Raw genomic sequence first — 10,236 nt, forward strand, 5'->3', positions numbered from 1 at the left:
CCTTCTTGTCCCTCTGCAGCCAGATGTTTGAATCCCGGCTGCATGTTCACGGTCATGCTAACTGAGAAGGGGTCTTCCTAGAAGATTTTATACACCTTTTTAAGCAAAAAGTATTTGATTAGTGATAGACCTGTTCTGTGAGACATTTTTTTCTTTTTAAAAAATTTCTAAATAAATTTGTACAACTGGATTAGCTATGCCATTAATATTGAAATAGTCAGATTAGTCACTTTCAGAGACAAAATCTCAAAAAATCTAAACAAAGTAGTAATCACATAGGATGTAGTTGATGTACAGTAGAACCAATTTCAATCTAAATCTTCTACATTTACAGGTAGATTTATTATAGCGGCGCCTATTGCACCGCTATAACAGTTCCTGCTTTGCCCCAATAGCGAGGCAAAGCAGGAGGGGACACCGACAAGATCTATTAAGATCTTAGCACCGGAGCGGGGGAGCGCTAACTCCCCCCTCTGGCGATGTCCCTCCTGGAGACAGCGCATCAGTTAATACTGATGCGCCGTCTCCTTCCCCCCCGGCCTGCTCAATGAGCATGGGCGGGATCGCGCTAGTCTCGCGAGATCCCAGCGCAGCTCAGCGCCAACAGCAGGGGCAGTGTAGTCCCTGCTGTTAGGTATAGGGCATCGGCGCCTGCAGCTGTCAAAGTCGACAGCTGCAGGCGGCGAACGGTCAGCGATGCTGAACGTTCATAAATCTGGCAGGTCGCAGGGGAGCATTGCAAAATATCGCCACTGCGCTATGCTTCCTGCCCCACACCGCCGGCGTTAGAGTAAACGCCCGGCGGATGTGATAGATCAGGGGTAGCGCTATCCCCTGCTATAGCGCACGGGGATAGCGCAGATTCCCCTGTTTGGCAGCTCTTAAATCTACCCCTTAGTCACAAACGTGTTACGCACTAATTTCAGTACTTGAAAGCATAGAATTTTAATTCAAACTTAATTACAACAATTTCTAAAAAAAATATAATGAAAAAAAAGAATACAGATTGTTTTCTCAACCCGTAAACATTTATATAAATCACCTGTTATCTCTATATTTTTGCCTGTATCCAATCCTCCTTGAACTCCTAAAACACTTGTTGGTGTAATTATGGTGGTTAATTTCGCTTCCCAGGAATTGTATTCAAAATTTTTACTAGGACCTCCACCCGTGGCACTTTGGTATTTATTTTGATCCGACATTTTTTTTTTAACACCACTTTTGCAGTCGCTAAACCTCTTTCTGCACACGGTACTGTTTCTTCGGCAGACCCCAAGGGCACTGACATCTTTAGCAATGTTATTCCATAGCTCCACTTTGCTTTCAAAAGAATAATGCATACCACCTGGCCTTCCAAATAATTTGTCGTAATTTAATATTACTTTGTCAATCAAAGTTTCATTTTCCTCATGGGTGAATTTCTTTGATCTTTTCCGCTCCTTGTTGTTTGAATTTATGGAACATATCTCCTGGGAAGTGGTTTCTTGTTCAATTTGTTCCGGAAAAACTTCGTTCATTTCCTCCATTATGACTGTATTTGCAAATTAATTTGTAATCAAAAAAACAAGCATATATCACAAATTTAGTAGACGAAATTTCAGATGTTAATTTATGTTTATGACCAAAACATTTTTTAAAATACAAATTTACAATCCAGACATGCAATGCTACTTTCAAAAAAAATGTTCAAGGGATTATGTATTTTCCCCGTGTGTTGTACTTAGGGATAGTGCTTAACCATAACATATGTCACCAGCACAGACCACCAACAATGTGGTGGAATTAGTGTTTTGGCTGCTACGATATATTGTGCAGAGTGCATGCCTAATGTCCGATTTATGAACGGTGAGCTGCACTAACGTTTCCACCTCCTTCAGCAGGTTGCGTTTCGCAGTGGTACTTAAAGTATCTTTAACAAATTTGTAACCTTACATTTACTAATAAGCACAATGTGAGGTTTGTCATAGCTAATGGTATATTTCAGTTCAAATAATAACTACTAATGGTACGATGTTTCAATGCTGCATTAAGCAATTTTCGCATTTGGAGCATGTCTTACAACAAACCAAGCAAACAGATTACATGGCATGAGAGACATTGTATAATTAACTGACCAGTTTAGTGTGGAAGACGTTAGTAGAGTGCTGTCTTTGAAAATGATGTCGACGGAGTGTTAGTAGCTTATGACGTCAGTCACCTAGCAGACCAGCTTTCTTCTTCTGGTGTATATTAATAGATGCGTCTCCTTGATTGACAGCCACTTGCTGAAATTGCAAGAGATAATATTACATGAAATTACACAATCCTATGAGACTCCCTTACATGACGCCATTACTGTCACACACCCTGCCACCTATCCACAAAAATTTATTTGTATTCAAACCACAAGCAAAAAAAATTTTTTGGACTCTTTCTACCCCACCAATCAAACCTTAATGTGACATGCTCCCTTTCCAAACCTTATTGTGCTATTCTCACCTGCTTACTCCCTCCTCATACCTTAATGAGACACTCTGGCCCACCCCCCAAACCTTAATGTGACACTATCCCTCCCCCCTCCCAAATTTAAAGGGATAATCACCACCACCAACCCCTCTCTAAAACTTAATATTTGTTTACCCAACCACACACACAGACCACCAAAATGAAAGGAACACGCTCAAAAAGATTATCTTCAGAAGAACATGCCTGTCCGGCCTCTGCTCCTGTGGGTCTCTGTTATGTTGCTGGCTGCACTTGCGCTCCTACTTAATGCTGCATATGGCTCCACCTGTGGACACTGTGTACACCACGTAACATACTGGTTAGATCAGGAAGCTAAGGAGGACACAGAAGAGGTATTGATGATGACAGCCTGACTGTTTACTTACATGGAGCACAGAGGAGGACGAAGAGCAGGTGGTGGGTTTCTACTGCGCCCGCTGCCTGTCAATATGATAGGTGTTGAATTAGGCAGGCAGCAGCGCAAAAATTCATTGCTACAGCACATCTGCATTTAGTACACAAAATGCCTATCTTAAACAATCCCCCCGCCCGTATGTGTTAATGTGCTTACACCACAGGCAGAAGGGAGCATAGCAAACGATAATGGAGGCAGCTTTTCAATGTAAGTAGGGGATATTGCACTCCCTTAACGTGGATCCCAACATAAAAAATTTCAACCCAACATCGTTATCCTGACCCCATGATATAGTTTTGTAAGACAACCTGTGCCCATAAGGATTATAACCACAACTTTTGTGTTTGTACCCTGGAGATTACACCATCACGAAAGTATTGTGAGCCAAGGAAGATCACGACTACAAGAGAATGTACAGCATGGAAACAGGAAGGGTTTTGCCGCCTGAAAGCACTAGGCGGACGCCATCGACTACTGTAGTATTGTACGCCTGTATCATGCGTCCGTCTTCGTGAAGGGTGGTGTTTTCCCTATGAGGAAGCAGCAGTTCCAGAGATGTAGCTGTAGCAGTTGTAGTCGGTCCCGCTAGGGCTACCAAGTGACGGGCCTATTCCATCGCCGTCACATCAACAACAGTAGGAACATTAACACAGTTAATAATACTCACATCACCGTGTGATTCTGCATACACGCCAGAAACTTAGTTCGAAACGAATGGTTTGTAATGAGTCGTTGCCCTAGTCCTGGGAAAAAGAAAGTACATGTTAAAAAAAAAAAACAGCTTAATGGACACATTCAGTATTTGGTGAGTAATGTTATTTTACCTATAAATGCACACACACACACACAGATATATATCTATATAAAATAATAGATATCGAGTTAGATAAAGATATCTCTATCTATCTATATAGTAGTGAAAGGATCGGCACTTACAAAGTCCAAATAGCGTACAGCCGCGTGCCCTCTGATTTTAGCACAATCTTAAACGCGCTAGCATACACGGTTCGGGATCAGCGTCACTCCGGACTTGGATATTTCTCAAATTAAAGAAACAGCACACATGGTTTCTGCAATGTTTCAACTATTTACTTGAGATTTATGACAAAACTCAATTATATAGTTGAAACGTTGCAGGAACCATGTGTGCTGTTTACTTTTTTGGAAAATACTTTAACCAAGTCCGGAGTGACGCTCATCCAGAACCGTATATCTATATATCTATATCTAGTTCACACACTCACCCAATCTACTGAGCAGACAGAGCAAGAAATCGACCAGCACTCAAATGAAGGGGCAGAAAGTAGCATTTGTATTCACAAATAGGGATGGGTAATCATATGATGTTTCATCGGAAACATCGGATTTATGGTTCCGATGTTCGATGTTTAACCCTGCAATGTTGAGGATCCAATGTTTCATCAACATCGCTAGATTTCTCCCCCCGATGTTTTTCTCAATATTCCAATGTTTTTTCTTTTGTGTGTCAATGTGTGCTGCTTTCAATGCTTTGCAGTCACCTCACTCTCTCCTTGATTTATATTCATTAAAAAATTAAGAGACTGATAAAAAAAAAGCAATTAACAAACAAGACAGTATCACTGCTGGCTGGGCTTTCATATGTGTGTGTGGCTGTGTGCTGCTGCTGCTGCTGCTGTGGGTGGTAGCTGACAGTGAAAGACAGTCTGGCCAGCCATTCAGCAGCAGCACACACGACAGCCCCAGCCCTGCCTCACTGCAACTTGTGCTTTTAGTGAGTCACTGTCGCACAGGTCTGGTTTGCATATCAGTGCTGATATACAGACCACACTGTGCTAGAAGCACTACAGCAGACAGCGACACTCCAGGCATGGAAGAGGAACTGCATGGGTTTTTAATAGATAGTGCATGCTAGAGTGAACAGTATAATATGATAGTCATTAGTAGTGACATAGTGGTGAACTCCCTTCATATTTATTTATTTATTAATAGTTTCTTCTATAGTGCAGCATATTCACTTGTGCTTAACAATAGGAGACAGTGATACAACAAACTGGGTATTTACAGTCAGTCAAAGGTATGACGGCCCTGCTCGCAAGCTTACAATCTATCATTTGATTCATTATTATGCAGCAAGCAGAATCACAGCACCTTACAAAGGGCCTGATTCAGTTGTGGATGCAGACATTTGCACAGTTTATTTATTTAAAATGCTATGTCAGTCACACTGCACATGTGCAGTGACTTACAGCGGACACAGATACTGAGTGACAGGTACAGTAGTTTATATTTGAGGGAGGGGATGGGGGCTGGTTTGTCAAATGCAGACGTGATTCAAACATTAATTTGCAGTTGCACTGGCTCCAGCGTCTTTGTTCTGATGCTTATTCGAAGCAACAATGTAGTATGTTCTATGTTGCACTGTGTGTACAGTTTTTTTGCTATTTTCTATGAACAACATACAGTAAAGGCCCATACACACTTGTAGACTTTCATTTCAAAAGACTTTGCCAAAATCTCTGATAGATTTATTTTTCACCAAAGTAATTCGTACACACTGAGCTCTTTTCCCCAAAGACCAACAGATTTTCAGGAGGCGAAAGACTTTGCTAAAAATCTTTCAGTATAAGGTTATTTACATAATGGGTGGGTTTGAATTCCAAGGGTGGGAACAGCTGCCATATTATTCTGTGCATTCCTGTTCTTGAGGCCTGATTCAGAACTGATCGCTGGGCTGCATATTTTCAAAGCCCCGCGATCAGGTAAACGCCTCCTCGGTCAGGCAAAATCCCGCCCATGTGCATGGCAACGATTATTTGCAGCCTTGTACATAGGGAGAAATACATTCGCCTGCGGCAGCAATGTATACGTTACCACCAAAACACAATGTATATTGGTGGCAGTGGCGGCTGCAATGTATACATTGCTGGCAATGTATACATTGCTGCCATAAAAATATACATTGGTGGGCAGTGGCCTGTGCCAGCAATGTATATACAGATGGGGCCGCTGCATTGGAGCAGCTCCCAATGTGCCATCCAACGTTGCCTGCCAGAGTGGGGCGTGCACGCAGGAGACACTCGCGTGCCACATTCTCAGCAACGAGACACTCGTCCCACCGTTGCCATCTCCCGCCAGCTACAGCAATATGGCAAGCTGGCGGCAAGGGGAAGAATGGCCCCATCTGTATTACTGCCTTAGAATTATCGTTGGCGGCCAGTGGTGACAGTAATATATACATGACTGGCCTGTGCCATCCATGTATATATTACTGCCTTATAATTATCGTTGGCGGGCAGTGGTGACAGTAATATATACATGACTGGCCTGTGCCATCCATGCATATATTACTGCCTTATATTTATCGTTGGTGGGCAGTGGTGACAGTAATATATACATGACTGGCATGTGCCATCCATGCATATATTACTGCCTTATATTTATCGTTGGTGGGCAGTGGTGACAGTAATATATACATGACTGGCATGTGCCATCCATGCATATATTACTGCCTTATATTTATCGTTGGTGGGCAGTGGTGACAGTAATATATACATGACTGACATGTGCCATCCATGCATATATTACTGCCTTATATTTATCGTTGGTGGGCAGTGGTGACAGTAATATATACATGACTGGCATGTGCCATCCATGCATATATTACTGCCTTATATTTATCGTTGGTGGGCAGTGGTGACAGTAATATATACATGGCTGGCCTGTGCCATCCATGCATATATTTCTGCCTTATAATTATCATTGGTGGGCAGTGGTGACAGTAATATATACATGACTGGCATGTGCCATCCATGTATATATTACTGCCATATACTGTATATCGTTGGTGGGCAGTGGTGACAGTAATATATACATGGCTGGCATGTGCCATCCATGTATATATTACTGCCTTAGAAATATCGTTGGCGGCCAGTGGTGACAGTAATATATACATGACTGGCCTGTGCCATCCATGTATATATTACTGCCTTATAATTATCATTGGCAGGCAGTGGTGACAGTAATATATACATGACTGGCATGTGCCATCCATGCATATATTACTGCCTTATATTTATCGTTGGTGGGCAGTGGTGACAGTAATATATACATGGCTGGCCTGTGCCATCCATGCATATATTTCTGCCTTATAATTATCATTGGTGGGCAGTGGTGACAGTAATATATACATGACTGGCATGTGCCATCCATGTATATATTACTGCCATATACTGTATATCATTGGTGGGCAGTGGTGACAGTAATATATACATGGCTGGCATGTGCCATCCATGTATATATTACTGCCTTAGAAATATCGTTGGCGGCCAGTGGTGACAGTAATATATACATGACTGGCCTGTGCCATCCATGTATATATTACTGCCTTATAATTATCATTGACAGGCAGTGGTGACAGTAATATATACATGACTGGCATGTGCCATCCATGCATATATTACTGCCTTATATTTATCGTTGGTGGGCAGTGGTGACAGTAATATATACATGACTGACATGTGCCATCCATGCATATATTACTGCCTTATATTTATCGTTGGTGGGCAGTGGTGACAGTAATATATACATGACTGGCCTGTGCCATCCATGCATATATTACTGCCTTATAATTATCATTGGTGGGCAGTGGTGACAGTAATATATACATGACTGGCATGTGCCATCCATGCATATATTACTGCCTTATATTTATCGTTGGTGGGCAGTGGTGACAGTAATATATACATGGCTGGCCTGTGCCATCCATGCATATATTTCTGCCTTATAATTATCATTGGTGGGCAGTGGTGACAGTAATATATACATGACTGGCATGTGCCATCCATGTATATATTACTGCCATATACTGTATATCATTGGTGGGCAGTGGTGACAGTAATATATACATGGCTGGCATGTGCCATCCATGTATATATTACTGCCTTAGAAATATCGTTGGCGGCCAGTGGTGACAGTAATATATACATGACTGGCCTGTGCCATCCATGTATATATTACTGCCTTATAATTATCATTGGCAGGCAGTGGTGACAGTAATATATACATGACTGGCATGTGCCATCCATGCATATATTACTGCCTTATATTTATCGTTGGTGGGCAGTGGTGACAGTAATATATACATGACTGACATGTGCCATCCATGTATATATTACTGCCTTATAATTCTCGTTGGTGGGCAGTGGTGACAGTAATATATACATGACTGGCATGTGCCATCCATGCATATATTACTGCCTTATATTTATCGTTGGTGGGCAGTGGTGACAGTAATATATACATGGCTGGCCTGTGCCATCCATGCATATATTTCTGCCTTATAATTATCATTGGTGGGCAGTGGTGACAGTAATATATACATGACTGGCATGTGCCATCCATGTATATATTACTGCCATATACTGTATATCATTGGTGGGCAGTGGTGACAGTAATATATACATGGCTGGCATGTGCCATCCATGTATATATTACTGCCTTAGAAATATCGTTGGCGGCCAGTGGTGACAGTAATATATACATGACTGGCCTGTGCCATCCATGTATATATTACTGCCTTATAATTATCATTGGCAGGCAGTGGTGACAGTAATATATACATGACTGGCATGTGCCATCCATGCATATATTACTGCCTTATATTTATCGTTGGTGGGCAGTGGTGACAGTAATATATACATGACTGGCCTGTGCCATCCATGCATATATTACTGCCTTATAATTATCATTGGTGGGCAGTGGTGACAGTAATATATACATGACTGGCATGTGCCATCCATGCATATATTACTGCCTTATATTTATCGTTGGCGGGCAGTGGTGACAGTAATATATACATGACTGACATGTGCCATCCATGCATATATTACTGCCTTATATTTATCGTTGGTGGGCAGTGGTGACAGTAATATATACATGACTGACATGTGCCATCCATGTATATATTACTGCCTTATAATTCTCGTTGGTGGGCAGTGGTGACAGTAATATATACATGACTGGCATGTGCCATCCATGCATATATTAATGCCTTATATTTATCGTTGGTGGGCAGTGGTGACAGTAATATATACATGACTGACATGTGCCATCCATGTATATATTACTGCCTTATAATTCTCGTTGGTGGGCAGTGGTGACAGTAATATATACATGGCTGGCATGTGTCATCCATGCATATAATACTGCCTTATATTTATCGTTGGTGGGCAGAGGTGACAGTAATATATACATGACTGACATGTGCCATCCATGTATATATTACTGCCTTATAATTCTCGTTGGCGGGCAGTGGTGACAGTAATATATACATGGCTGGCATGTGCCATCCATGCATATATTACTGCCTTATATTTATCGTTGGTGGGCAGTGGTGACAGTAATATATACATGGCTGGCATGTGCCATCCATGCATATATTACTGCCTTATAATTCTCGTTGGTGGGCAGTGGTGACAGTAATATATACATGACTGGCATGTGCCATCCATGTATATATTACTGCCTTAGAAATATCGTTGGCGGCCAGTGGTGACAGTAATATATACATGACTGGCCTGTGCCATCCATGTATATATTACTGCCTTATAATTATCATTGGCAGGCAGTGGTGACAGTAATATATACATGACTGGCATGTGCCATCCATGCATATATTACTGCCTTATATTTATCGTTGGTGGGCAGTGGTGACAGTAATATATACATGACTGGCATGTGCCATCCATGCATATATTACTGCCTTATATTTATCGTTGGCGGGCAGTGGTGACAGTAATATATACATGACTGGCCTGTGCCATCCATGTATATATTACTGCCTTATAATTATTGTTGGCGGCCAGTGGTGACAGTAATATATACATGACTGACATGTGCCATCCATGCATATATTACTGCCTTATAATTATCATTGGTGGGCAGTGGTGACAGTAATATATACATGACTGGCATGTGCCATCCATGCATATATTACTGCCTTATATTTATCGTTGGTGGGCAGTGGTGACAGTAATATATACATGGCTGGCCTGTGCCATCCATGCATATATTAATGCCTTATAATTATCATTGGTGGGCAGTGGTGACAGTAATATATACATGACTGGCATGTGCCATCCATGTATATATTACTGCCATATACTGTATATCATTGGTGGGCAGTGGTGACAGTAATATATACATGACTGGCCTGTGCCATCCATGTATATATTACTGCCTTATAATTATCATTGGCAGGCAGTGGTGACAGTAATATATACATGACTGGCCTGTGCCATCCATGTATATATTACTGCCTTATAATTATCATTGGCAGGCAGTGGTGACAGTAATAT

The 10,236-nt window shown here is 41.6% G+C and overlaps 1 long non-coding RNA gene across 1 annotated transcript; it reads right to left on the bottom strand.

The window, feature by feature from the left end:
- Positions 1–2,120: 2,120 nt before the first annotated feature.
- On the bottom strand, positions 2,121–3,644 carry LOC146062529 (uncharacterized). The gene is made up of 4 exons (XR_014471373.1): positions 3,567–3,644; positions 2,871–2,925; positions 2,689–2,779; positions 2,121–2,264 (listed from the first exon to the last, which is right to left on the bottom strand). It is a non-coding gene; the product is annotated as an uncharacterized LOC146062529 (long non-coding RNA).
- Positions 3,645–10,236: the final 6,592 nt, after the last annotated feature.

The sequence above is a fragment of the Crinia signifera genome, chromosome 3 (genome assembly GCF_055691185.1).
Source record: "Crinia signifera chromosome 3, ASM5569118v1, whole genome shotgun sequence".
NCBI lineage: Eukaryota > Metazoa > Chordata > Amphibia > Anura > Myobatrachidae > Crinia > Crinia signifera.